The sequence below is a fragment of the Mesoplodon densirostris genome, chromosome 8, assembly GCF_025265405.1.
Source record: "Mesoplodon densirostris isolate mMesDen1 chromosome 8, mMesDen1 primary haplotype, whole genome shotgun sequence".
Taxonomy (NCBI): domain Eukaryota; kingdom Metazoa; phylum Chordata; class Mammalia; order Artiodactyla; family Ziphiidae; genus Mesoplodon; species Mesoplodon densirostris.
This window is the reverse complement of record NC_082668.1, coordinates 20,340,172-20,367,592: the sequence shown is the minus strand read 5'-3', so window position 1 is coordinate 20,367,592 and position 27,421 is coordinate 20,340,172. Positions and strand designations below refer to the sequence as shown.

Sequence of the window (27,421 nt, the reverse complement as noted above, 5' to 3'; positions counted from 1 at the left end):
GGCTGCTCTGCATAAAGGATTGTCGGAGACCAGTTGACTACTCAGGTCTGGTCAAGGTCAAGGGTCAAAGGTAAGCCCCTCCTCTAGATAAGCAATGGCCTAGCAATGGGGCAGAGGTGAGCAGGGGCTGAGGAAGGGAAGCAAGATAGGGTCGGGCTGAGCTCAGGAACCCTTTGCAGCTGTCATCACCATCAGCCCAAGCCCATTCTTTCTCCAAAAAAAAAAAGCTTAATGCCTTTTACAGTTGCAATTGGGTGGACCAGGGGTCCGGAAATGGAGCTCACACCCCCAACCCGGAGCAAACTCAGCCTTCCTGGGTGGGAACCAGGGCTAGGTGGAGGGTGTAGCTTGGCAGGCCTTGAGGGCTGACCCCTACTAATGAGGAACATCATGGGCACCAGAAAGCAGAGGACCCCAGAGAGGCCTCAGATGGTGAGGGAGTGTGGCCAGTAGCCTGCCCATGCCACCATGGGGTCAAAGCTCCCAGCTCTGAGGCATGCAGGAAAGGCTGGGCATGGTTCTCCCCCACCACCTACCAATAAGGGACTAAACTAAAGTTGTAGCAAGAGGGATGCAGGTTAGGACTTCCCTGGTGGTGCAGTGGTTAAGAATCCACCTGCCAATGCAGGGCACACGGGTTCGAGCCCTGGTCTGGGAAGATCCCACATGCCGCGGAGCAATGAAGCCCGTGCGCCATAACTACTGAGCCTGCACTCTGCAGCCCACGAGCCACAACTACTGAGCCTACGAGCCACAGTTACTGAAGCCCGTGTGCCTAGAGCCTGTGCTTCTCAACAAGAGAAACCACCACAATGAGAAGCCCTAGCACCGCAGCGAAGAGTAACCCCCGCTCGCCACAACTAGAGAAAGCCCGCACGCAACAACGAAGACCCAACACAGCCAAAAATGAAAAGAAATTTAAAAGAGGGATGCAAGTTAGACTTCAGAGAGACCTAAAGGGTATAAGACACAGCAATCTGCAGCATTATTTGGGGAATCTCACTATCAAATATAGTTGCTACCCCTATGGGTGTAGTCCATGGTCAAGAGTAGCTTGCCCAGAGGTCAAGAGTGGTCTGCCTGGAGGCCAGGCCACATCCTTGCTGGGCCTGGGAGTCTCTGATTCAGTGACTCTCATCAAGGAATGGATGGGATCCAAGAAGGGGAGCCTGGGCTGGTTTATAATAATGCATCTTGTTTACAGTGATGGCAGCTTTCTCAGAGTTCTCCATAAACACAGCTCCCTGGGCAGAGAAGGCCTCGAGAGGTCCTCTTATCTCCCCACCAGCCCCCGGTCACAGAGAGACAGAGTTGGAGGCGGGGAGGACGTCTCTTCTCTGGGCTCTGATGCTAGGACCCCTTGGGGGAAAATGATGCCACCATCTCCTCCACTCTCCGGTCCCGTAACCCTCCCTATCTTAGGGGTGGAACAACCACAACAAGAGAGAAAAGGGCAAACCCAGAGTTGGGCTCCTGGAAGGACACCACCACCACCACCACCAGTAATAATTATAATAATAGCAATAATAATAATTGCTAACATTTATCGAGCACTTACTATGTGCCAGGCACTGTTCAAAGTGTTTTCAGTGAACTAACTCATCTGATCCTCACAACCACACTATGAGGCAGAAATTATTATTAAAACTGTAAAGGGGGACTTCCCTGGTGGCACAGTGGTTGGGAGTCCACCTGCTAATGCAGGGGACACACGTTCGTGTCCCGGTCCAAGAGGATCCCACATGCCGCGGAGCAGCTGGGCCCGTGAGCCATGGCCGCTGAGCCTGCGCGTCCGGAGCCTGTGCTCCACGACAGGAGAGGCCACAGCAGTGAGAGGCCCGTATACCGCAAAAAAACAAACAAACAAAAAAAAAACTGTCAAGGGCATTATGCTAAGTGAAATAAGTCAGACAGGGAAAGACAAATACTGTATATCACTTATATGTGGAATCTAAAATATACAACAAACTAGTGAATATAACAAAAAAAGAAGCAGACTCACAGATAGAGAGAACAAACTAGTGGTTACCAGTAGCAGGGTGGGGGTGGGGGGATATAAGGGTAGGGGAGTGGAAGGTACAAACTATTAGGCTACAAGGATGTGTTGTACAACACAGGGAATATAGCCAATATTTTGTAATAACTGTACATGGAATGTAACCTTTAAAAATTGCATTAAAGGATAAAATTTTTTAAAAATTTTTTAAACTGTCTAAAACTCTCACCCGTCTGCCCCTCATTAGTCAGTTGATTCGTGCTAAGCAGCACTGTGCTAGGCACAGCAAGGATCACCAGGGAGGCAAGTGGCACAGGCATGCCCTCAAGGGGCTTGTAATCCATCTAGAAGACAGGTGAGCACACAGAAAGCTTGCAAGGGCTAGGAAAACTGAGGGGTCCCATATTATCTGCTGGAGAAGGCCTAGAAGTCTCCTGGGGGACCTAACCTAGGACTGGGACCCTTGCCCCATAATGGCAGAAAGACAGGATTCCACTCGGGCCCTCCTGTAGCCCCTCATGCCCCATCAGCTCCCCAGGACACAGCTCTTCTGGGCCAGTCCCTGCTTCCTGGAACACCCAGGCCTGAGCTACAGGCTTGCAGCCCTAAAAAGGCAGGGATTAGAGAGCCCAGACTAACCCTGGAGGAGGGACTGGGACTGGCAGCGCCAGGGACGGGCTTGGGCCCACCTACCACCCCCCACCCCACAGACACCGACCACCCTCCCTGAGGGAAACCGAGGTGTGGACAAGTAGGAAGATGGCCAAGGTCACCAACCCGGCTAGAGGCAGGCCAGGGACCCAGCTGCACCTTTGGCGGCCCCACCCCCCACCATGGGAAAGTGTTTCAGGTGATTGGCGAGAAGGAAGGAGGGGAGGGCTGCATGTGACCATGCATAATAGAGGGGGCGCCCGGGGGGGCGGCGTGGCCCACAGGACTGGCAGCCCTGCCCCCGGCCACCACCCTTGTTCCAGCTTGCTGGTGCCCACACCTCTGCACGCCTAATAGCTTTGGAAGCCAAGACCAGGGCCATGGGCGGACGGTGCTGGGGACAAAAGTCCCTCCAGCCTCCCCAATTCCCTCCCTCCCTCCCGCAGCACAAACCCAGTTCTTTTTTTTTTTTTTTTTTTTTTTGCGGTACGCGGGCCTCTCACTGTTGTGGCCTCTCCTGTTGCGGAGCACAGGCTCCGGACGCGCAGGCTCAGCGGCCATGGCTCACGGGCCCAGCCGCTCCGCGGCATGTGGGATCTTCCCGGACCGGGGCATGAACCCGTGTCCCCTGCATTGGCAGGCGGACTCTCAACCACTGCGCCACCAGGGAAGCCCACCAACCCATTTCTGCTTCGCTTTTTTCAGAGTCGAGTAACTGGGAGAGCTTTCCTCTGCCCCCCTTCAATACATATCCCTCGACTGGGCCTCAGTTTCCCTTTCTGGGGTGAAAGAGACTCAAGGCCCCAGAAATAAGCCAAGAAGCGGAGCAGCTGCACCTGAAACCCTTTGCCGGCCACCCCAGCTCCGACCCTGACTTCTCCAGGCTCAAGGGCGCACTCAGCATCTCACCTTCCTGCCCCTCCCACTGGCTTCCTGTCAGACCAGAGGAAGAAGCATCCTAACTGAGCAGCTTCATCTGGTCCCAAGGTACTGAAGTTAGACATCAGAAGGGACTTCATCCTCAGCTGAAACCAGGACCCTATTCCTTTGCTCTCTCCACTAAGGAGAAAGGGCTCACAGGGCATCCAGAGAGGAGGGGCTGCAGAGAGAGGCAGGCTGGGACATCCAGTGTGGGTCCAGAGCCCACCCCAGAAGCCCACCTTGACACTGCAACAAGGGAAGCCCAAGTCTCCCAGGGTTTGATGCTCAGAAATCTTGAACCCCACCCCTACCCTGCCTCTCCTCTCTGCCCTCAAGCCCCCCCACCCCAACCTTGGAAAACAGGTCTGGAGAGGCCAGTGGTGGGGAGCAGGTGGCCGGCTCCTCCCACACTCCAGAGAGGCACTAGAACTACGCCCTTGGCTGGCACCCCCAGCACTTAGTTACACAAACCACTTCTAGCTGCCCTGACTACCCTGTATTATTTTACAAATTTGGAAACCAAGGCTCAGAGAAGTGCAACCCCTGTGTTTTTCCCATCTCAGATCTTGGCTCCGCTGCCTACCATTTCCAGGCAGGCTGGGGAGGCCCCTTTTGGGGGGCAAACTGGACAGGGGCTCAAGCTGCCCACCTTCATAGCACACCCCCTTCCTTGCCTACTGCCCCCAGTTAGCACCTCAGGACGGGATGTGGGCTCTAACTGCAGGGGAGCAGGGGTCCCCTCCATCCTACACCGTGCCCTGAGCCCACAGGTCTGCTCCAGCCCTTGTGGGGTTAACCAGCCGGGCAAGGCAAGCAGTGGGACAAGAGGAATCGGAAGAAACTCAAAATCCTCGCAGGAAGCGGACCTGGTGGGGCAGTGAGCTATGGGTGTGAGGGGAGAGCGTCAGGCTCTCTGTTCCCCAAACATCGGCAGGGCGCAGGAGGACCCTGAGAGGTCCTGCCTGTGCCCACACCCCAGGCCAGAGGCCACTGCCTTCCTGCTCCCTGATCCGGGTGTCAGAGAATTCCCTGACTCTAAGAATCCCAGGACCTCAGCATCCCAAGAGACCTTCAAGGTCATCCCTTCTAACCACATCCCAACTCAGGAATCCTTCCAAGCTGTTGTCCAGTCCTGTCTGAACTCCCCACCCCCAGACGGGAAGCTCACTACCTTACAAGGCAACCCTTTCTCCTGCCGACCCGCCAGGCTTGTTAGGAAGCCCTTCATTCGTTAAACCGAGCTGAGCTTCCTTCACCAAACTAAAACCCATTCGGCCCCTTTGCTTCCTACTCTTACTTCAGTAGAAACAGGGCACTGAGAGTTCCCAGACTCCAAAGCGTCAGCCACAGTCCATCAGCAATGAGAAGATGGTCACCAAAGAGTGACCTCCTCTCTGACCTCCTCTGCACCCCACCCTGGCCCCCCTCCAACCTGGCCACCAGGTCCCTGAGTTTACAGATCTGGACACCGCAGCCCCCATGGGAGATTCTGAACTGGGGCTTTGAGGGAAGTGAAGGATGAAGCATGGGATGAGAGATCAGGAAGGAGAGCCAGAAGGGTTCAAGGCCAAGGATTGGGAAGCAGAGGTTCCCAGGTTGCCTCCTCTGCCACCCAAGAATTCTCAGCTCAAGGTCCTGGCTCCCAGTCCTATTAGACTGGCTGAGAGACCCTCCTAGGCCCTGGCCCACTGTCTCCACTCCCTGCCCTCTGCGGGCAGCAGAGTCAAGGCCAACCCCGCGCTGCGATCCCAGCACTGACCCACTGACCCCGTTGAGAGCTCTCCCAGCCAGCTCCCCCTCCAGAGCCAGGTCCGGGTCCCCCCGCCTACTCTCCTAGGCCAGAGGGTTCAGGGCAGAGGGTGCCTTAGCCTTAGCAAGCTTTGAGGTCCTGGGGGAGAGTGAGGGTGGGGGAGACTGGAGTAGCCGCCAGCTGGCAGGGGTGGGAGCAACTTAAGGCCAAGTCTGAGCCACAGTGGTCCCCACCCGACCCAGGCAGCTGCAGGAAGGGGCCCAGCAGAGACTCGAGGAAAAAGGGTACTCCCCCCACACCCTCCCAAACCCCTGGCTTGGCTCTGCCACACGGAAGGAACGCTGGGGCTCCCAGAAGAGAAGCCCCTGCCCCAAAGGCTCTAGGCCCCTCACCTCCAGCTGCCCCTCTAAGCCTCACTCCACAACCGCCTGGTCTGCCCTCCCCAAGCCAGCACCTCCACTACCCAGCACCCATCCCGTCCCCTAACCCCATCCCACGCCCCTGCAGGGAGCCCAGCTAGGGAGCACAGCGGGCTTCTCTTGGTCACCCCTCGGTCACCACCCTCCCAGTTTCCTCTTCTAAGACAGTGCCCAACCTAAAAACATCTGGAGAAGCAGTCCCAGCCTGGTCCTGAACTGGGGGTAGGGGACAGACACTGAGGTTAGCCCTGTATGGGTGCTTGGGCTTGGCAAGGGGTGGCAGGCATGACCGAGGGTCAGGGCAGGAGAGAACGGTGGGGAGAGAGGAAGGAGCGGGGGGTGAAAGGCAGCTGCGTGTGTCTGTTCATTAACCACCTGGATTAGCTATTTCTACCCAGAAGGGTGAGAAGGGAGTCGGAGCTGCTGGCTGGGGGAGGGCGGCAGGGGGCACTCATGCCAGGCTGTGCCCATGGGCAAGGGAGCACAGACCCACGCTGAGGGGGGTGAAGTGGGAAACCTTTTTGAGCCTGCCAGACCCTCATTCGCAGACGTGGCTGCCCCTGGGAGACGAGGCGTAGAAGCAACAAGAGCCCCAAGGAGGAAGAAGGTGCCCAGTAACAGCTCCCGCCCGTGACAGGGCAAGAAGTGGAGAGGAAAAACTGCCCACGCCTGTGTCGCGCCCCCAGGCAGCCCTGCGACAGCAGGCAGGCAAGGGAAGGGACGCTGGAGAGTAAATACCCCAACCTCCCCCCTGCCTTGGTCAGTGTGTCCCTCCCCACTCGTCCCTGCTGGCCTCGGTCTCAAGCAGCCACTGACACCAGCAACTTCCCCAGCAAACAAAACTCCTTGTGACTGGTCTCTCTCCAAGCAGGGACAACCGCGCCCCAGACATCCCTGCCAGAGCCAGACACTGACGGCGGCAGGGGACTGACATGTTGGCCTGGAGGGGCTACCTAGCCCAGAGGCACGTGACCAGGCGGACTGACCTCCCCCCTCCTCTAATTTATGCCCCACTGGTGGTCCTGGCAGCACCAGTGCCGGCGGCCCGCCACACACACACACACACACACACACACACACGCACACACACGCACGCACACCCCACACTCACCTTTCCGGCAGAGGAGCCACTGGGTGGGATGGGTGTCTGGGCTCACAGGACTGGGGGCGGCGGTGGGCAGTGATGGGGCAGCAGCTGTGGCTGGCAAGAAGCTGGTTGCCGAGAGGAGGGCGTGAGTGAGCCTTGTGTCCAGGCAGGGAGCGGGCGCAGGGGGCAGAGCTGGTCCCAGGGCCCCTGCTGGGAACTGAGCGAGGGCGCAGCTCGCCCGGCTCCCTCCCCTGGCAGTGGAGGCGGGCGGGCTATCAGCGCACCGCCTCCTCCTTCCCCCTTCCCGGAGCCGGCCAGCAGTCTGCCCGCCGCCTCCTTTAACCCCTGAAGCACTCGGCCAGGGCACTCACGTCCAGCTCCCAGCTCGGCCAGCTGGGCGGCAGGGCCCGTATGCCTGAGGCAAGGCATGCCAAGAAGGGTACCCCCCCTTTGGCCGCCAGCCCAGCAGCCTCCCAGGGGACCTGAAGGGAGAGACAGAGGGCTTGCGGGGCAGAGGGGGCAGGATGCCAAGAGGTCCAGGACCCCATGGAAGAGACACAGCTACAGAGAAATGGCCCAAGGGCTACTGGGTGGAGAAGGATGGTTGGTGAGACAATAATAATAATAGCAGCTCCCAACTTTTGTAAACCGCTCTGCCTTATGCTGTTTCTAACTCATTTTGTGACTGGAGACCTAAAATCTCATTTCTGAACCTGTTTTTTTTTCTTCGTTTCTGTCAAATGTGGGATAACAATCCTGGCTTTTTTCTCTGGGCTGAGTTAGGACATTTGTGACTGTATATTCAAAAATGATTTGAATTGAACTCTTGTTAATGAAATGCATGCTTCAATTCTCTTTGAAATACATCCAAAAATAAAAATAAGATGGATTGATGGAGGGAGAGATAGAAATGTGATAAAGCAAATGTAGCAAAGTGTTTATTACAGAGTCAGGGAGATTACCATATTATCCTTTCAACTTTTTGATATGCAAAAAAATTTTTACCATTAAAAATATTGGGAGAAATGTGATTTGAAGTTTGGGGTACCATACAAATGATAAAAGAAGCAGATAGGATAATTCTGAGAGGAAGGAAAAAGTCATTTGCTGCATACCTATTTGTACGCCTGGCACTTAAAGAATATTCTCTCTCTCACTTAATCTTTGAATCTCCCTTGTTATTTTAGCTGAAGAAAGTGACCCTGGAGCGGTTAGCTGACTTGTCCAAGACCACACAGGACGGTGTAGAGCAGGAACTCTGATCCTACGGGCTGGCTCCAGAGCCAAGCTCCCCACCACTCAGCCCTCCAGAGATTCAAAGGTCCTTCTCTTGGCCATCTGGGCCACCCTCCTGTGAGGTCCGGGGTCAGTGACCTGCATCTCTGAGCCTCCTCAGTTTCCCCTGCTGGCCGATGAGTTTGGATCCAAAGGTCTTCAGAGATCTTTTCCGGTTCTAATGCTCACTGATTTTATGAATCCAGCCAAACCCTTCCCCAGTCTTCAATTGTCCAAAGAGTAAAGCGATAGGGGAGCCCCGGGAGGAACAAACAGCCTCAGGAAAGATGTGGTGGCATCTGGGGCCAGCGTCACAGAGATGGTCAGCACGTGAGAGGGCTGCTCCCCAACACACCCCCCCTCCATCTGTGACAGTGAAGCCCAGCAGGACGGAGACGGGGAGAGAGGCAGCTTCTCAGGACCTTACGTGGGGAGGGCGGAGACGGAGGCCTCATTGCATCCACCCCCTACCTCCAGAGCAAGATGACCTCATCCCCTCCCAGATGGGAAGAGTCGGTGGGCAGTGATGGGGCAGCAGCTGTGGCTGGCCTCCCAGAGTCCCAAATTCCAGCATCTCAGAACCTACCAACCTTGACAGCATCCTCAATCTGTAAGTATGTGGGAACTGACCAGAGATGGGAAAGACCTGGTCCCACAGAATGTGCCTTTGAGATTGTGTAGGAAAACCTGGCCCAGGCCTCCTGGGGGCCCTGCCCAGCCCTCACTGCCCCAACTCGGAGACAAAGTTGTCTCCAAATAGCCTTATCCTGCCTAACCCTCACACCTCCTGCAGACCAGGGGCCGCTCAGGGGCTTGGGCCAGCCCTGGTCAGGGGAGGGAAGTGACAATAGTCCATGCCAGCCATCTAGGCTCTTCTAGAGGTGGACAGGGGGGTCTGCTATAAAAGTGGAACCCTCGGGACTTCCCTGGCGGTCCAGTGGTTAAGACTCTGCGCTTCCAGTACAGGGGGCGTGGGTTCAATCCCCGGTCGAGGAACTAAGATCCCACATGCCATGCCGTGCGGCCAAAAAAAATTTTTAAGTTAAAAATTAAAATAAGGAAATAAAAGTGGAACCCTCTCCCAGGTCACAGAAGAGCAGAAGTGCTATCCTCCCCATCGCCTCCTTCCAACCCACACCTACCATCATCCTGCTTGACATCAGATAGTCCCTAGCTCCCCACAACCTACTGTATCCAGTCCCAGCTCTGCAGCATGACATCCGAAACCCTCTGTGATGCAGCCCTGCCCTTTGAGCCCTGCCATCACACCATTCGAGGCTCAGTTCAAAGGCCACATTCTCTATGGATCCTTCTCCAGCTATTTGGTAGGTACTGACCCCTCTGCTGAATACCCGAGGCTCAAATGCTAATGCTGTGACATACACTTGTTGGGTGCACTCCTGTATCTCCCAATAGTTGAGCAAAGATCTACTTGTCTTTTTCTTTCTCCTTTCCAACTTTGTCCAGGGCCTAGCACAACGTTGACACCTAGTAGATTCTCAATAAACGTGTAATGAATAAGTGAATAATGGAGAGATGGATGGATGATGAGTTAAAAATTGAATGAAAGGGCTCTTTTAAATGCTTAATTCCGCACAAGGCTGTACCAAGATAACTGTATGCAGACTTTTATCTTCAAAGTTATATTATCACAGACAGAAAACCTGCGTATGCTAAGACATGGGGACCATCAGACTGATACACAGATGTCCCAGGAGCATCCCACCCACCCCAGGGCTGCAGCAGATGCAGGGGGCTCTGAGAAACACTGTCCTCCAGCCGCTCTCATCCCCCACTCCACCATCATTCCCTCTATCCCAGCCTTCCTGCTCCAACACCTGGGTACAGAACCATGAATTCAGCAAATCTCTAAAAACCACACAGAGAGGAAGTCAAGGAACTAGAGGCTTTCAAAGAAGAGCAGCCTTTCCCTTTATTTCCAAGAGCTGTCCCACAGCCGATCACACACACACACACACACACACACACACACACACACACACAGCCAGAACTGCTTCCCGCAGAAGCCCGCTCAGCCCTTCTGTCCCCTCCCAGCTCCTCCTCCTCCGGGCTGATGAAGACTCAGGATTCCCAGGGTTTCCCATCTCCCATCCCCCAACCCTCCTTCCCCTCTCCCTGAGCCAGTCCATGCCCCTTTCCCTCCTCCCTCCCTTCCTCCCTCCCATCCCCAAGCACAGCACTGCACATCTGGTTCCAGTTGTGGTTGGTCCATTCAGGGGCAGGCCTTGGGGGGGGGGGGTTCTCATAAAACTGAATAATACCAGTGTTGGAGCCCAGTGAAGCTGGGGGAAGGGAGGGCAGGAGGCCACACGGGGCGGGAGGGAGGGAAGCGGCAGCTGGGAGGCAAGGAGACACAGAACACAGAAAGGAGCCGGGCAGTGCCTGGCATCTAATAGGCGTTCAATGGATGCTTGTTAATGGCAGATAGACGCTAGAGACACGGAGGGCAGAAAAGCCAGGAGGAGAGAGTGGGACAAAGAGCGGGTCAGAAGCAGGGACCCAGAGGGAGGAAGGAGAGGGAGCTGGGGGTGGCGGGCCGCCCATGGAGCCACAGAGAGGCCACAGAGAAGAGAGGGAAAATGAACCGCTCTCGTCGGGGCCAGGTGCTGTTAGGCATTGCCATGGGGAGAGTAGGGGACGCGACAGAATGGGGGACAGAGGGACACAGAGAGACAGAGAAAAAAGGGCCAAGAGAAAGTCACAAGAAAGGTCAAGGCCCAAGAGCACTGAATGCCGGCTTCCCGGGCCTCTCAGCCCCGCAGCGGGGTTTTAAGGGAGAGGCGAGGCGTGTCAACCCACAGCTGAACTCATTGGCTCCTTCATTTCATTTTCATCCCTATTTAAACGCCCACCCTGCACCAAACCTTTTCCATGTGCTTTTCCATGCAGACCCCCCATTAAAACCTGGCAAGTGACTACAATTCTTATCCCAGTCTTAGAGATGGGCTCAGAGCAGTTAAGCTATCACCCAATGTCACAGAGCAGCTGATGAAGGAGGAAGAATTTGGATTCAGGTCTTCCAACTCAAGGCTCTGTCAACATATGGCACAACTGGGCATTCCGGGTCCCAGCACTCCCCCTGGAGGGCACCACGTCCCTTGACCCTCACGTTCGCTGGGCCAGATTCCCAGGCTCTTACAGTACTGAGGGGAAGCTCCTCAGAGCTGGGCTAAGAGTTGACCACACACACCCAGCAGGGAGGGATTGGCTCCTTAAATCTTCCTCGGGTGGAGGCAGGGGAGTGGCCTCCAGGGGCAGTTGCTGGAGCCACCCCCTCCACTGCCCTTGGCCCCGCCCTCTTCCTCTCCCTCCACCACAGAGGAGACAGGGCCACATGCCCAAGACCCCAAGGGGAGAGGCCCTGGCCCTCAGAATCCTGCTGGACCCGACACACAGCTGGCTGGGAGCCAGGCCCTGGGGGTCGCCCTAGGCAACTGGTCAAAGTCTGTGCATTTGGGTTGCACCCTCCCCCTTCTGACCACACCCCCCCCCCCCCCCCGCAGCTGGGGATGAGTTTGGGCTGTCCTCCAGGGTGCTTTCATCTCTGGGCCACCCCTGGGACCCCCTGGTTAGGGCACCCTCCAGAGCTGACTCCAGAAGCCAAACCCCACCCTGTTGCCCCACAGAGCCCCTCTCCCTCCCTTCCTTCCTGAGGCTGGGCTTCACAGCCCAGGTCAATGGTCGTTTCCTTTTCTATTTTTCATCCTTAACACTCAGGCCAGACTGAGGCAGGAGCAGGGCACCCCCCCCCGCCACGCCCCCGCCGCAGTCCCCTATTTGCATCTCATTTGCATGCATCCCCAGCACCTCTCAAAGTGCAGCAATGCCTCAGGCCCTTTGCCACACACTTCCCCTGGGAAGGAGAAGGCATGAGGCCTTCCACATTCAGGCATCCTACTCTCAGATTTGCACCACAGTCTGAGGGTGGAGGATCAGAGGGCAGGGGAAGCATGGGGAAAACAGTCTGCCAACAGTGTGTCCCCAAGACACATGATGACAGCCCCTCCCTCCCCGGAGCCGGCCTCAGTTTCCAGCCAGGAGAGGCAGTGGGACCCAGCCCCAGGAGCCTCCAACTGGGAGTCAGGGCCTCGGGTTCCAGCCCTGCTCAGCCCTGCTTTGCCTTGGGGACCAAAGGTCACTCTCGGCCCCTCTTGGCTTTCATCTCCTCATCCGATAACCTCTCAGGTCCCTTGGAAGATTCCTGGAACACGTTTCCAGGCAGATGTTGATCCTTGGCAGAAAGTCGCTGCTGGTGTCAGTTGACTGCACACAAATCCCTATCTCCCCCGAGAAGTGCGATTTTAAAGCAGGAAGGACCCTGAGATTTAGGTGCCTCCAAGACAGGATTCCTCTTAGGCCTCCCCCAGCGATGATCACTGGCTCAGCCTGGATCCTTTCAGAGAGCCCACAACCCTCCCTCCCACAGCCACATCCACCACCCTAACCCCATTATTATACGGTTTCTGGACTGGACTGTTGGGGAATCCCCAAACCTAGATTATCTGGATTTCAGGAAGATGTTGGCAGGATCCATGATGAAATGCTTAGAGAAAAGATAGAAAGTCGAGTGGATTCCTAGCCAGCAAGCCAAGGGGTGTTGATTAATAGATCAATGTCAACTTCCTGACTTGCCAAAGGGCTCTGTCCTCTGCCCTGGCTTGTCCGACATACTTATCAGTAACTAGGTGAGGACTCAGAATGGAGACTCTCCAAGCACACGTAGAAAACAAAAAACAGAAAGAAAAACTAAGGTATGGAACTGAATTGAAGCGCAAAACTGACTTTATAAAAAGGCCAAAATTAGCAAGGAAACATTTCTCTTGGAGTAAAGTCCTGAACTAAGATTCAAGAGTCATTTTTTTAAAACAAACTGAATTAATTCATCATGTAAGGAAGTCTAAGATTTAGTGAAAACAAATTCAGTTCAGCCGGCAATAGGATATGGCTGACCCCAAAAGGTACGTGCACTTTTGGTTGTGTGAATAGAGGTACAGAAGCCAGATCAAAGAAGGTGAAAGTTCCACTCTACTGCATGCTGCTCAGACACCATCAGAAATGTCAAGTTCTCTTCTATACGCTATAAACCAAAGAGCATCCAGAGGAGGACAACAGTACACACTCAATAAATATTTGCCGAATAAGAGCACGAGAAAGATTGGGCCCAAGTTTTATTTCAGATGATAAAGGAAAGATACAACATTCATCATCAAATATTTGAAAACCTGTCTTGGGAAGGTGAGCCAGGGCAAATTCCACTGCCCATGTACACCTCCCTTGTCTTTCTGCGCCTGCATCTGTGAATTCCTTGAGACTGGGACCGTTTCCCATTCATCTCTGAATGTCCAAGAGGCAGAAACAGCCAGGGGCTGAGCAGCTGCTAAGGACAGGACAGCATCCTGACAAAGCCAGGCCTGTGGGGACTGATCAGCAGAGAGCGTGCTGGCCCCAGCATGAGAGATGACCTCTAGGACAAGCCAGCTGCCAGGCTGGAAGAGGCAAGGAGGCGGGCTGGTGGCTGAACTTTCCGTTTGCACCTGCTGTCCCAGGCTGGCTCATGTGCTGATCAACTGGCCTCCTACCCCCTAAAACTGCCTCCTTGACACTGCCCAGTAGCCCTGTGGGGACTGGCCCCAGCCGGCCACCCCTGCCCAAAGTCTGGAGCTGCCCAGTGGCCGAAGGCCTATCAAAGCTTGGGTTCCTCTCCCTCCTCTCTCTTATCACCAGCATGGCCTTTGTCCACCTCCTCACCCTTCTGTGCCTCTACTTCCCTTCCCTGCACCCCCTCAGGTTGCCCCTCATCTCGCCATTCCTTCTTCCTAACATCTAACCTCACCCCTCCAGTGTTCCTCTCATGACTGTCTCTCCTTGCCCTGGGCCCCATGGCAATGAGCTGCTGAAAATTTCAACCCTTGTCCTACTCTCACGCTCTCCCCATATTTTTTTAATTATGCAGTACTTTCAGTGTTGGACAGAGCTGGAGACTTCCTTCCTGAGGACTTAGGTTCTTATAGATAATAATAGAGAATAATAGTCATTCTGCTCCACCTTGCAAGGAGGTGCTGTCCCTCCCAGGGGGTGAGAATCAGAGAAACCTGGCCCCCTCCTACCCAGGCTGAGGAGTGGAGGGGAGAGAGTCCAGGCTTTGGAGTTGTACAAACCAAGTCTGAAGCCTGGCCACCCACTGACTGGCTGTGTGACCTCAGGCAAATCACTTAACCACTTTGGGCGCTGAGTGCAGAGTCTGGCCTGAGCAGCCCCCTGTATGGTTATGCTCCCCCCCACACCCTTCTCCTTCACATCAGCCATCGATGTGGCATCGAGGAAGCCACACCATAGCTCTTTGGTCTTGTTTAATAAATGCTCAAATTCATTGAGTGCTTTTCATGTTCTTAGAGCTTCGTGGGTATTAACTCACTTTAATCCTCTTAACAGCCCTAAGGGTACTGACCATTATTAATCCCATTTTATAGATGAGAAAACTGAAGTGCACAGACGTCGGCTCTGACTGCGACTACTCTTCCAGCTGAAGCAGCAGCGAGTCAGCAGGGACCTCAGGACCCTGAGAGTCAGGGCTCCCCCTGTGCCAGGCGTGCCCCCTGTCTCTGCCTGCACACCCCAGGCCCCCAGTCCCTCCCACATTCAAGGCAGCTCCCACCACTGACAGGCAGCCTGCTTTCCCGAGGCTCCTGGTTCCACTTCAGAGAACAAACCTTTTCAAAGCTTTATTCAAAAAACTTACACACACACACAAAAATCTTACACACACACACACACACACACACACACACATACACAGTCGCTCACAACCTCCCAGAATAGTCAATTCCCAGGCCGGACGTTCCCAGCTCTTTCACAGTTTCTGGATCTTTCCACTTTCTAGGTGCTCGGGTGTTTCCCTGGTTCTGATTCTTTTCCAGTTAACCTTCATTCATTTGTTCATTTATTCATTCACCCATTCAGTCAGCAAATGTTTTGTGAGCGCTGCCGTGGGTCAAGCTGCAGCTGGAGAGCCTGCCCTCAAGGTCTGGAAGAGGAGAGACATTGAACAAACAGAAGCACAGACACATACACACATAGTGACAAGAAGAGGAAGAGCAGAATGCCAGCAGGAGGCACTGCTTCCCTCCCAACAGCTGGTGAGCCCTTCACACATGCCAGGTCCTGTCCATGCACAAGCTCATTCACTCCACACCATAGCCCTGGGAGTAGGTGGTATTCTAACCGACTTTGTACAGCCGAGGAAGCTCAGACACGAGAGGTGAAGTCACCTCCCCAAAGTCACTAATAGTAAGATGGCAAAGAAACAGTGGTGATGGGAGGGAAGCCCAGTTTGTACTCCTAACCACTATGCCATTGTATCTCTAGAGGCTCAGAGAAGGTTCCTTAGGATCAGTTCCCAAACTAATGATCCCACACACACATGCCAGCAGCAGCCTGACCGTGTAGAAGGCAGTGGGCCCACGCTGGCGTGACCCGGACCCCATGTTGTGCTCCTGTCTGCGTACCCTAGTGCAGCACTGGCTTCACCAAGATGGCAGTCGCCCTAACTCCAGACCCTCTGCTTTTCTCCCACTTGATGTCACCTTCACACCTTTGACCTTTACCCTGGGTGGCGTCAAGATGGCTGGAGGGACTGTCCACAAGGATGTGAACGGGTCCAATGGCCAGCCCCTCTTGCATGGTCTCACCAGTGGAATCAGGGAGGAGCAAGAAGCGCTCCAAAGTCTGGGTAACAGTCACCCCAGCCTCTCCCCAAGGCCACCCAGTCAGGGCTCACAAAATATTGGTGAGAATTTAGTGCTGACCAGCCCAGTCCTCTCCTTGGAGTGATGTGGGAACTGAAGCCCAGGGAGGACAAGTAGGGAGTCCCAGTGTCACCCCAAGGATGAACTCAATGGAATCGAACAGAGGACCAGATGTCCAGCTCCCAGCCCAGCCCCCAGGAGAGCCGGTGCTGGCCTCAGCCACATGGGGATGGAAGCAGGAGCCTGTCCACTTAACCATGAGGAGGGAAAGAATGGCTCGGGCCCCTGGGGTGGCGAGGGAGCCACAGGGCCCGGATGAAGGATGCTTGGGCTCCAGGCGCAGCACGGCCCTGCTCCCCACAAGATGACCAGAGCAGAGGCTGAGGTGGGAAGGATGAGCTGGGCGAGGGCCAATCCCTCTGGGTCCTCCTCCCCGGGGACCCCACGGGTGACTGTTTTCCTAGGAACACTGTGTTCAGGCTGTAAGTCTTGGCTCAAGCACCTTCCCTGGCAGATCTCCAGCTGCCTGTTTAATAATGTACAGCCAATTGGCCATTAACGGCAGATTCCAAAAAAAAAAAAAAAAAATTTGATGGTTGTTTTTGTTGTTGTTCCTTTTTTTTCTTCTTCCGGTAGCGGGTGGTGGTTGTGAAAAACAATTCTCTGGCCGGCGTCCAGGGCACTCACAGCCTGCCCACACTCGGGGATCCTCGCAGATCCCACCTGCCTCTGCCCAGCCCCGCCCCACCATGCCGATGCGCCACAGTGCCCACTCCCACCTCCACGCTCCTGGCAACACCCTGGGCCAGCTACCCCAGGGGGCAGCCGTCCTGGCACCTGGGAGTTCCAGGGAGGCCTAGCAGGGCCGAGGGACAGGATGTGGATGTGCCAGTAGGGGCCGAGGGAAGGCAGGCGGGGGCCCAGCGCTTCCTAGGAATTCCACTCCCATCTGGCCGGAACTGGGGGTAGAAGGTGCGACCAGGGTAGCCCAACCAGGTGTGAGCACCACAGTCCAGAGCCAGATAGCGAGCTCTCCTGGGCAGGACTGGGCCAGAGAGAGAGGATCCTGGGGCCTGGCCCCGCTGGGGTCCATTCCTCTCCATCTGAGAGTCAGGATTTGCAGCAGGATCTGGAGAGCTCAAAAGCAAAGACTCATTGGAGGGTAGTTAAGACAGGGAATGGAAACCTCAGTTCCATAAGAAACTGTGTGGTGAACAGATGCATCCTGGGCCGTCTGCAGCAGCTGGCCTGGGTGAGAAAGCTTGCCAGACTCTCCTTACCTCTCCTTCCTGGCAAGGCACTGCCAACCCAGAAATACGAGCAAGGCAGAAAGAACCTTGGTAGCTTTTGTGGGCAGAAAGTGCTGCCAGGAGCCAAGGGGCTGCATCTTTATGGCTCTGCCCATCTTCCTGGTGACCCTGGACCATTCTTGTGCCCTCTCTAGGCCTCTATCTCATTGCCCTGCCATGAGGGGGATGAGCCAGGGGTCGTCCATTCTGCCTGGAGATCCTGGCCGGAGAGGAACTGTCAAGCCAGATGCAGGGCAGACAGAGGGGTCCATAGTCATGATGATGATGGTGATATATTATCATTTATCAAGCTCTGTGTGTGTGTCAGGCACTGTTTTTTCACTCTCCCTATAACTCTACTGGGCAGGTTACTATTATTATCACCATCATACAGATGAGGAAACTGAGGCTTGGAGAGGTTAAGGCACTTGCCCAAGGTCACAAGGCTAGTGAATGATGGATTCAGGCTGGCCGGCCTCAGGCTCTTTACCATGCTGCCTTGAAGAGTCCAGTCAAGGGGAGTGGCCCAGACCCCAAGTGCCAAGAGCCCCAGCAGCCCCTCCTGCGTGCCGTCCCCCGCCCCCATCCAGCCTCCCAGCCTCTCACCACGTCCTGGCAGGGTAGGGTCATCAGTCTCCCCTCTGTCCTTTACTTCCCTCCTGCTCCCAGGCCTCCTCAGGGCTTCCTGCTTCCCCCAGATAGGGGCGCACACAGACACACACAATCATGCACACTCACATGTTCTCATACACACACACTCATGCACGCATGCCTGCACAGGTATCTACACACTACACACAAGCATGTGCACTTAAACCCATGTGCACACACAGGCGTGAATACACAGTATAGATACACAGGCACACTTGCACCCACACAGGCACGTGCCCCACACACATACACACGGATACACACACACACACAGGCACACACATGAGCTCCAGCCACGGGAGGTTCGGTGCAGACACCCGAGGGTTGTCTGGGCAGGCAGAGCCGGACAGGTGTCTGCCATGACACTGGGGTGATTATTCCAAAGGCGAGAAGGCTGCCGGCTAATAATACCACAGCGCATTCCTGGCCAGAGATAAGCAGCCCCAAGCATCCTTGGCACGTTTGGCCTCAGTGTCTCACCCCTGTGGGTTCCACCCACCCGCAGCACCAGCCTGGAGGTGCCCCAGGAGCCGGCGCCACCAGCACAGACGCCCTGGCCAGGGGCCTGGCACTCTCCCCTCTCCAGGGACCCCTCAGAGACACCCACCCACACAGGCAAGAGAGGAGGTCTGTGTTCATCCTGAGAAGTGGGCTGAACTACAGGTTGTCCTCGCTGCGTTCCAGCCCCTCCAAGCAGGACAAACGCACCCCACGCCACCTCCGGTACTGAGCGTACTCCAGCCGGGCAGAGCCTGGGCAACGCGGAAGATACTGCAGACCCCCCACCACCACTGCTAAGGGGCGTTTGGGCGCCTCCTCTCACCCCACCCTCTCCACAACTCGATGACATCACCGATACTGTTGCTATTTTGCATGTTCCCTGAGACCCCACAGCTGGACAGGAAGAGACCCAGAATTTGAACCCAGGTCTTCCATCTCCTAAGCCAGGGCTCTTTCCAGGACCTCAAACAACCCTCCGTCCTGGGTGACTCTTAAGTCACATAATTTCAGTGCCACTGGGTAGATCAGGGGCATCTCAGGATTCGTTCTTCTCAGGGAAAAATGTCATATTCAGTACAGGCTCGGGAATGGGGGATTCTCAGTAACACACACATGAGGGCAACACCTCCACAAAGATGTCAGGTGTTAGGGGGTGTTCTGGGGCATCTGTAGCTGCCTTGGGGCAGGAGGGGTGCTGCTGGGACAGAGGACAGGAGGACATGAGCCCTCCAAACCCCCAAGCCACAGAGTGCTTTGGAAGAAACTTGGGAGATAAATGGGCCCCCCATGCATGGAGTCAAGAGGGAAGAGTCTTTGGCTTTTACAGCTGTGGGTCAGGACAAAGGGTTGGGGAGTCAGGACAAAGGGCTGGGACTTGGGGAACAAGGCAGGACCATGAGGATGACATGTACCTACAGAGTCCTGAAGGGCACAGCAGGAGGGAGAGAGTGACATGGACACTAAGAGAAAAGTCAGACAGGAAAGAGACAGTACAAAGATACAAAGACGTGGAGGTGGAACCTGAGATACCCGAAGGAAAGAGGCGGCAGAGGGAGAATACAGCTCATACACGGGGGTGAGGATCTGGAAAGTTCTGTTGGGCCTCGGTGATGCCAGGCAGCCCTCACTTCAGTCTCTTTCTCACCTGTAGCCCAACACATGTTCGAGGGCTGCAGTTCTAAAGCCTGGGTGCACACAGGTGCACATACGCTCACAAGCACATGCGTGCACACACACATACACACACACACACACACCCCCTAGACCTCAAGTGTCCCTCTTGGCCGCTCGCTGAAGTGAAGCGCTATTCTGAGCATTTCTCAGACGAGAACACTGAGACCCAGGGAAGGGCTGAGGCTTCCCCACCAGGATCTCGAGGAGAAATCTGGGAAGAGGACCCAAGTCCCCCCATCCCCTCAACTTCTCAGGAGGCAAAGGACTGAGCCGTGAGACCTTGGAAGCAAAGGCAGGAGAGGAGGGACGCAGGCCCCGGGGACTCTGGGACATGACTTTCCCAGCCCCAGGGAGATAGGATCAAAGGAACAGAGAAGCATCCCAAGCTTGAGACCAGGCTCAGGGAGGGCAGGACCTTGGCTGGCAATAAAAGCAAGAGGGCAGGGGCCCCAGGGGTGGGGCCACAATGGGGAACAGGGCTGAAAGCAGGGGTGTGTTCCTATGAGGGCCTGGCCAGCCCCAGGCCAGCCGCCTGGTAAGGCTTCCCAGAGCCGTGTGACCCCCAAGGCCACCCCCTTCGGCACTACCTGCTGGCCCCAGCTCCGAGCAAGCCAAGCAGACTTACGGGGACGTCTCAGGGACACGGCATTCATCAGATGAGGCGTCGAGGGAGGTGGGCCCGTGGGCTTCCCCCCTCCCCCGCCCTACTTCACCCGAGAGGCGCCGGCTTCCTCTCCCTCCAGAGCCCCCTCCTTCCTGGGCACAAGGCAGCGGGCCAGCCAGGCCAAGGCCAGGGAAGGGAAGCTGGGAATGGGAAGGATATTGGGCTCCTGATTTCACATCCAGCTGGACAGAGACCGCACTTGGGAGCCCGCAGGGAAATCTGTGCTGGAGAAAAGGATGGATGGATGGAAGAGGAAACAGATAGCAACTACGGAATAAGGACCCATCAGAAAAGGTGATCATGTATCATCAGTTGATTGGTGAAGAGACAGGGGCAACGATACATGTAGACACGTGATTATTACTGCAATACAGAGACTAGAGCACAGTTTCCAAGTCCATCTGCCTGATTCAAACCAACCAACCGAAACAGGACATTTTTGAGATAATCAGGGAAAATTGAACACAGACTAGTATTAGCTGCTCTTAAGAAAATGTTATTAATTATGTTGACAGCGATAATGGTATTATGGTAATGTTAAAGTTAAAAGTCCTTATCTGTTAATGATATGCACTGAAGTATTTACAGTGAAATGATATAATGTCTGGGATTTGCTTTAAAAAAACTTCCAGCAAAAAAAAAAAAAAAGAAAGAAAGAAAAAGAAAAGAAAGTGAAGGGGGACAGATGAATCAAAAACAGCAAGAAACTGACAATTTTTGAAGCAGGAATATGAATACAAAGGAGTTCATTATACTATTCTTCCTACTTCTGTACACGTTTCAAATCTCCCGTAATAAAGAATTGACCAAAGGAAAAACTATATATATAAGTTCATCTGATCCATGTTTCCTAAAGTGTGGTATTCGAGATGATTTTCCTTGGAAACATGGCTCAACAACTTTATTGTAATTTTTTTTGTACTTAGCAAGAAATTAAAAACATAGATTAAGCCCATAAATTCTATCACTTAGAATGAGTAAAAGGTTAAAAAAGCAAGTCATTTTTTTTTTTTGCGGTACACGGGCCTCTCACTGCTGTGGCCTCTCCCGTTGCGGAGCACAGGCTCCAGACGCACAGGCTCAGCAGCCATGGCTCACGGGCCCAGCCGCTCCATGGCATGTGGGATCTTCCCGGACCGGGGCACGAACCCGCGTCCCCTGCATCAGCAGGCAGACTCTTAACCACTGCGCCACCAGGGAAGCCCAGCAAGTCATTTTTTTAAAAATGAAGTAACAGTGCAGGATGGTGATGACTGATATGGTAAAATGGGAAAGGAGGACAAGCCTGACGGCAGTTGGGAAACCAACGAGCTCACCCACACTCCCCGCTGCAGGGGAAGCCGATAACTGACCCACAGTGGGAGTCTTTCACCATCTGCCCGAGCCCTCGTCTGCACCCTTGTCTGCAGGGACGCAGCTACACCGGAGACGTCAGCCACAGAGGATGGATCATCCGGCCGCTGGTGGTGGACAGTGCTGATGTAGCTGGTGATAGACAGTAGACTGCTGCTGTTTATCAAGGGCAGCTCAGACCTGGCTCTGTACTTCCAGAATCTCCAATCCCCAGACTGTCCTTGGATGTTGACAATATCTTGCCCATTTACAGATGGGGGAACTGTGACTCAGAGAGAATAGGTGACCTTCTCAAGGCCCCAAGGCCAGGGGGTAACAAAGCCTGGATTTGAACCCACATCTCTCTGACACCCAAGGCTGCTAGCTGAACCTTGAAGGTAGGCAGGTAATAGCCCAGCAGGAGCCTGAGGCCCAGCCAAGAGCTAAAGCAATGAAAGAGGTGGAAAGGAAGACAAGAACCGTAGGATCATGGGAGGAAAAAGAAGGAGAGGAAGTGGGGGAGGGCCCGGGCTGCACAATAGGTTTGGGGTGCCTAGACACTTATTACACAGAAGTAGCAGAAAGGGAAAGACTGCAGCAAGTTGAATGGAGGTTAGACCGCTAGGGGAACTGGATGATAGAAATGGAAGACTGTGAGCCTTGGTCAACATTTCAAAACATCACATTTCTGAGCTTCAGAATTATTCCAACTCAGTAAGGGGAGGTAGGTTATCCCACGCCTCCTGGAACTTCTAGTTGGTAGCCGAAATGTGTTTGATTAACAGAACTGGGGAAATGAGTATAATTTCTCAAATTGTGAAGTTCACGGGGGAAATACTAATAAAAGAATTTTTTCATTGTCCATCTGAGCCTGAAATAGGCCTGAAAACAAAGGCATTAGGGTAGTGCCCTGGAGAGGGCTGCCTGCCTGCCCAGGTCTCTAACGTTACGCTTCTAAGAACTGGGGAAGGAATGAGGAGGGACACTAACCTTCCTTTGCAAAGCTCTCAGCACCCAGGAGACCCCCATCCATCTTTCCTGGCAGCTGGGATGCCCCAGGGAGTTCCAGTCCCCCAAGCAAGTCTTGTCTCCCGTGCTTGCACCTCCTCTCAAGACCACATCCTGTGTCCAGGGTCCAGACGAGCTGACTGGAGCCTAATGCTGCGGCGGGAGGGGGGAAAGGGGGTGATGATGGGGAGGCAGGGGCCACTGGGCCATCTGCAGTGCAGTGGGGGTCCTGGCTCCTGTGTGAGGTGGGGCAAGCAGCTTGACCTCTCTGAGCCTCTGACAGGTCCCCCGTCCTCCCCACCTTCTCCTCCTGTCAGTGCTAAAACTGGAAGAATTAATAATAGCAACCTCTTCGTGGAGCTGTCTTGAGAATTCAGTGACATGATCCATGCAATGTGCTTAGCAAGCAATCTGGTACCTAATTGCTTAATAAATGGTAACCGCTATTATTATTATTAATTATTATTACTATTAACTATCCTATCCAAGGCCCACAGTTGGGCCCTTTGGCATTCCAGCTCTGCTGAGACTGGATGGAAGGAAGCGGCCGGTGGGCAGCAGCCGGCAGGACAAGGGAGGGGCGAGCACCGCAGCTCAACCTCATCCTCTCCAGGAATGCAGGGCTGGCGGCCGGGAGGGTGGGGGGCGAGGGGAGATGCCTCGCCGCTGAGGTCAGGCCCTATTCGGAGCTGGCAGTGCGTTTATCGTCCTCCTGGGTGAGGGGAGGTGGGGGAGGAGGGGGATCAGGGAAGGGGGAGGAGGAGGAGAGGCAGCTGCAGAGAGCAGCGGGAGGACTCCCTGTAGGGGAGGGACCGCTCCTGCACCGCGGTCCTGGGAGACCCTCCCAGCCCCTCCTAACTGGCCCAGTGAGTGTGGGGCAGGAGGAGTGCCAGCTTCACATAAAGGTGCCCCCCATTCATCACCCCAACCAGGAATAGGACATTCACCCCACGAGGTGCACCATCCCCAAAGCCCTCCACGGCAACTCGATGAGCCAGACATTATTTTCATGATTCCCATCTTACAGAGGAGGAAACTGAGGCTCGGGCTGGTCTAGCTCAAGGCCCAAGAATGCTCACTGGCACCAGTCCCATCTGCTGGCTCTTGTCACTGCCCCAGAGTCTGGGCTCACGGCAGTGGGTGCAGCAGTGGTGTGAGGACAGATGTGGTCTTAAGGGGCACCAGCGGGCCTGTGCTATATTTCCCAGGTCAGTGCAAGGCAGGCTGGGACTTCAGGATTCTCCTGGGCTCATCATCCTGCCCCCTACAGACACACACATCCCAGTGCTGGAAGGCCCAGCCCTCCCCTGCCAAACACAGCCATTTCTATTCTTGAGATTCCAATCAAGGGGTCCCAGCTGTCCCTTCAATCCCCTGGGGCCCCTTCCTGGGCTCCCACCAGCACCTCCTAGAACTAACCCCTTCCAGCTACGGTATCAACCTATTTCCTCTTAGGTTGTCCTCCACGAAGACCAAGGAAATAATCTGGTTACCCCCAGGGACTGGGCCTGATACCGACTCCTCTACTGAAGCTGGAACTGCCCTGGGCCTCAGTTTCCCCTTATGGAAAGAAACAGGGAGGTAGGAGGAACACCCAGGCCCTCTCAGCAGCGCAGGTCTTTGGGGATATAGTTAGGTTTTTCCTCTTGCGTGAAGGTCCCTTTCCACTAGTTTCCACATCTCCTTCCCCAGTTCTGGAAAAGCCAGGCCTCTCACCCCCGCCTCCCCAGCGGTCTAAGAACTTCGGGGAACCCTGTCCAGTTAGAGAGCCTTGCTCAGCACCTGTGGGCCCCTTGCAGGTTCAAGTCCCAGAAGGTCTCCCTATATCTCTAAGTACTCTCTATCCAACTTCAGGATATTAAACACACATGCGCATGTGTGCACACACACACTCTTGAACCCTTGCAGGTTCAAGTCCCAGAAGGTCTCCCTGTATCTCTAAGTATTCCCCATCCGACTTCAGGATATTAAACACACACTCGTATGTGCGCATCGCCACAGTTCCTGCCTGGGCTCTGTGGTTGACCCACTTTAGACTCTGATGACCCTCTTCCAAAGTGATCAGATCAGAGAGAGGAACAGCTGCGGTTAACAGCACCTCAGCCTCTCCCAGGATGGAGCGGGGGGTACCCCAGGTGTATCCCCAGAAGGTTGGCGGCAAGTCCTGGAAGGTACCAGAAGCCAAGCCTTGCAGGGGGTGGGGGGGGGCGAGGGGGGAGCAAGTAGGGATATTCCCACTCAGGCTTCAGAGGCAGGCATTTAAAATCCTTCTTCTAAATCCACCCACCCCAGAACAATGATTCTCGAGTTTTATAGAAGAAAGGAAGGATTTGCCCAAGCTCTCACAGAGAGCAGGAATCAAAGGTCAAATCTGGAAACTAAAGAGGCCTGGACCAGGATTGCAAACTTCCATCCCAAACCAGCCTGAGGCGGGGGGCCTGTATTCTCCATCCACCCACCCATGTTGACGTATGAAAAGCCAAATGACTTTCATGCTTCCTATAGAATGAGTGGGTGTGATAGTTTTGTGTGTCAAATTGGCTAGATTAGAGCACCTGGTGATTTAATCAAACACCAATCCAGGTGTGTGTGAAGGTGTTTTGAAGATAGGTTAATATCTACAGTCAACTGACCTGAAATCAAGATTACTTTCGATAATATGGATGGGCCTCATCCAATCAGTTGAAGAGCAAAAACTGGTTTCTTGGAGAAGGAATTCTGTCTCAATCAAGGCTGCAACACCAACTCCTACCTGAGGTGTCAGCCTGCCAGCCTGCTCTATAGACTTCAGACCTGCCAGTCCTCACAACTGTGTGAGCCTATTCCCTAAAATAATTCTCTTCATATAAATATCCCATTGATTCTGTTTCTCTGGAGAACCCTAACTGCTACAGGGAGTAAATAAGACAGGTCAAAACGATGGGTCCTACCATAAAGGAACTCCCAATGGCCAGAGCTGGGTCAAGTGGACCCAAGAAAAATAATGATAGCATTGGATTATAACCTATAAAGTAAAGTGGATATCCAGGTTCCATACAGACATAAATAAATAATTGAATAAATAAGTGGGGGATAAGGTACAGTTCTTTACAGTAGAATTCCAGTTAATAAATGTAGAAGGAATGATGGAAATAGAAAATCAAGTAAACCAAAATTGAGGGACATTCTGCAAAATAACTAAGTGGTACTCTTCAGAAGTGCCCAAGTCAAAGGAAACAAAACAAGCCTGAGGAATTGTCCCAGCTTGGAAGGGTCTAAGGAGATGTGAGAAATACATGCAAAGTGGGATCTGAAACTGGATCCTGGATCTGAAAAGAGGTAGACTGAGGAAACACTGGCCAACTTCTACTAAGATCTGTAGATTAGTTAATAGCATCAGATCAATGTTAATTTCCTCGTTTCGATAATCATGGAACAGTTCCAGAAGATGTCAACATTCAGAAAAAATGAGAAAAGGGGACAGTGGTACTCTTTGTCCCATTTTTGCTAATCTGCTGGAAGTTTAAAATCATCTCAAAATTAAAAAAAAAAAAAACATTTAAGTGGGTCCTGAAGAAGATACAGATTAGGGGTCAGAATGAAAGCAGAGGACTGTTAAGACATTAAGTCCTTGGAAGGGAAGACAGATTGAACCTGAAAAGGTCCCCAGATGCCTGAGAATCAGAGGAGAGATGCTCAAACTAAGCGGGCAGAGGAGGAAGAAGGCAGACTGCTCAGGGAGCAAAGCAAACAGACCTGGCCGAGGTGGAACACACAGGTATTCCAGCTCCGGGATCGTCCGCTGGAGAGAGCCACACTTGGCATCTAATGACAATAACCACGACGCCACCACCACAACCACAACTATCACAAACCTCTGGCTACTGTGCACCAGCAGCTGAAAAGCACTCTCCACATCTAGCGAATTTAATCTTCACCACAACCCTGCAGGAAGGTCTTCATAACCCCAGTTTATAGATGAGAAACCGAGAATCAGGGCACTTCAGAGACCGTCCAAGGGGGACTTCCCTGGTGGTCCAGTGGTAAAGAATCTGCCTTCCAGCACAGGGGACACAGGTTCGATCCCTAGTCAGGCAACTAAGATCCCACATGCCACGGGGCAACTAAGCCTGCGGGCCACAACTACTGAGCTCTCGCACCTCAACCAGAGAGACCACGTGCCACAAACTACAGAGCCCACGCGCCCTGGAGCCGGCGTGCCACAACTAGAGAAGAGAAAACCCACATGCCACAACTAGAGAGAAGCCCGCACACCACAGTGAGAGATCCCACAGGGCTCAACGAAGATCCCACGTGCTGCAACTAACACATGGTGCAGCCAAAAAAGAAATAAAATGTAAAAAAAAAGAAAGAAAGAAAAGAAAAGAAAACGGTCCAAGGTCATTCAGTTATAAGCAAGGAAAGCAGGAAACCAATCCAGCTCTGACTCCCAAGCTCCCAAGTCTTAGCACAAAAGAGACCTTCACTGCCCTCAGTCCAACCTCCTCCCCACAATGCAAGATGGCTGCTGAGAGCTCCCCATCTCACAAGACAGCCCAATCCAGGGGGGACCATTCCAACTGTCTTCCCTAGAGGGCCAGGCAAGCTTAGTAAAGCAGAACTTCCTCCACCCAACCTGACTGCAGCTTCTGTCCTAGGACCCCATTCACAGGGGAGCCATGAGAATAATTGCTGATATTTATCTATTACTCTAAGCATGCATTCACTCATTTCGTTCTCACAATAATCTTAGGAGGCAGGGACTATTTTTATGACTGTTATAGATCAGGAACCCCAGTCACAAACAGACTAAGCAACTTACAGAGTTAGTGAGCATTGAAGAAGGAAAGTCAGAAGCGGGCTCGGGATTCTCACCACACCACCTCCAGGTCAGACTCTCTCCTGGAGCCTCTCCCTGAGTCTGGGTTCAACTCCTGGGTCCCCGTTCTACCACCTTCC

At 53.9% G+C, this 27,421-nt stretch overlaps 1 protein-coding gene across 6 annotated transcripts in view; it reads right to left on the bottom strand.

Moving 5' to 3' along the window:
- TNS1 (tensin 1) overlaps nucleotides 1-27,421 on the bottom strand; it is a 200,871-nt gene that overhangs the window by 132,880 nt on the left and 40,570 nt on the right. Inside the window, exon 1 of one of the 6 annotated variants that reach the window (XM_060105837.1) lies at nucleotides 6,849-6,857. The exons of the other annotated variants lie outside the window; for them this stretch is intronic. The gene's annotated coding sequence lies outside the window, so the exon portion shown is untranslated. Of the gene's footprint in view, nucleotides 1-6,848; nucleotides 6,858-27,421 lie in introns of those variants that run through there. 6 annotated transcript variants of the gene reach the window in all.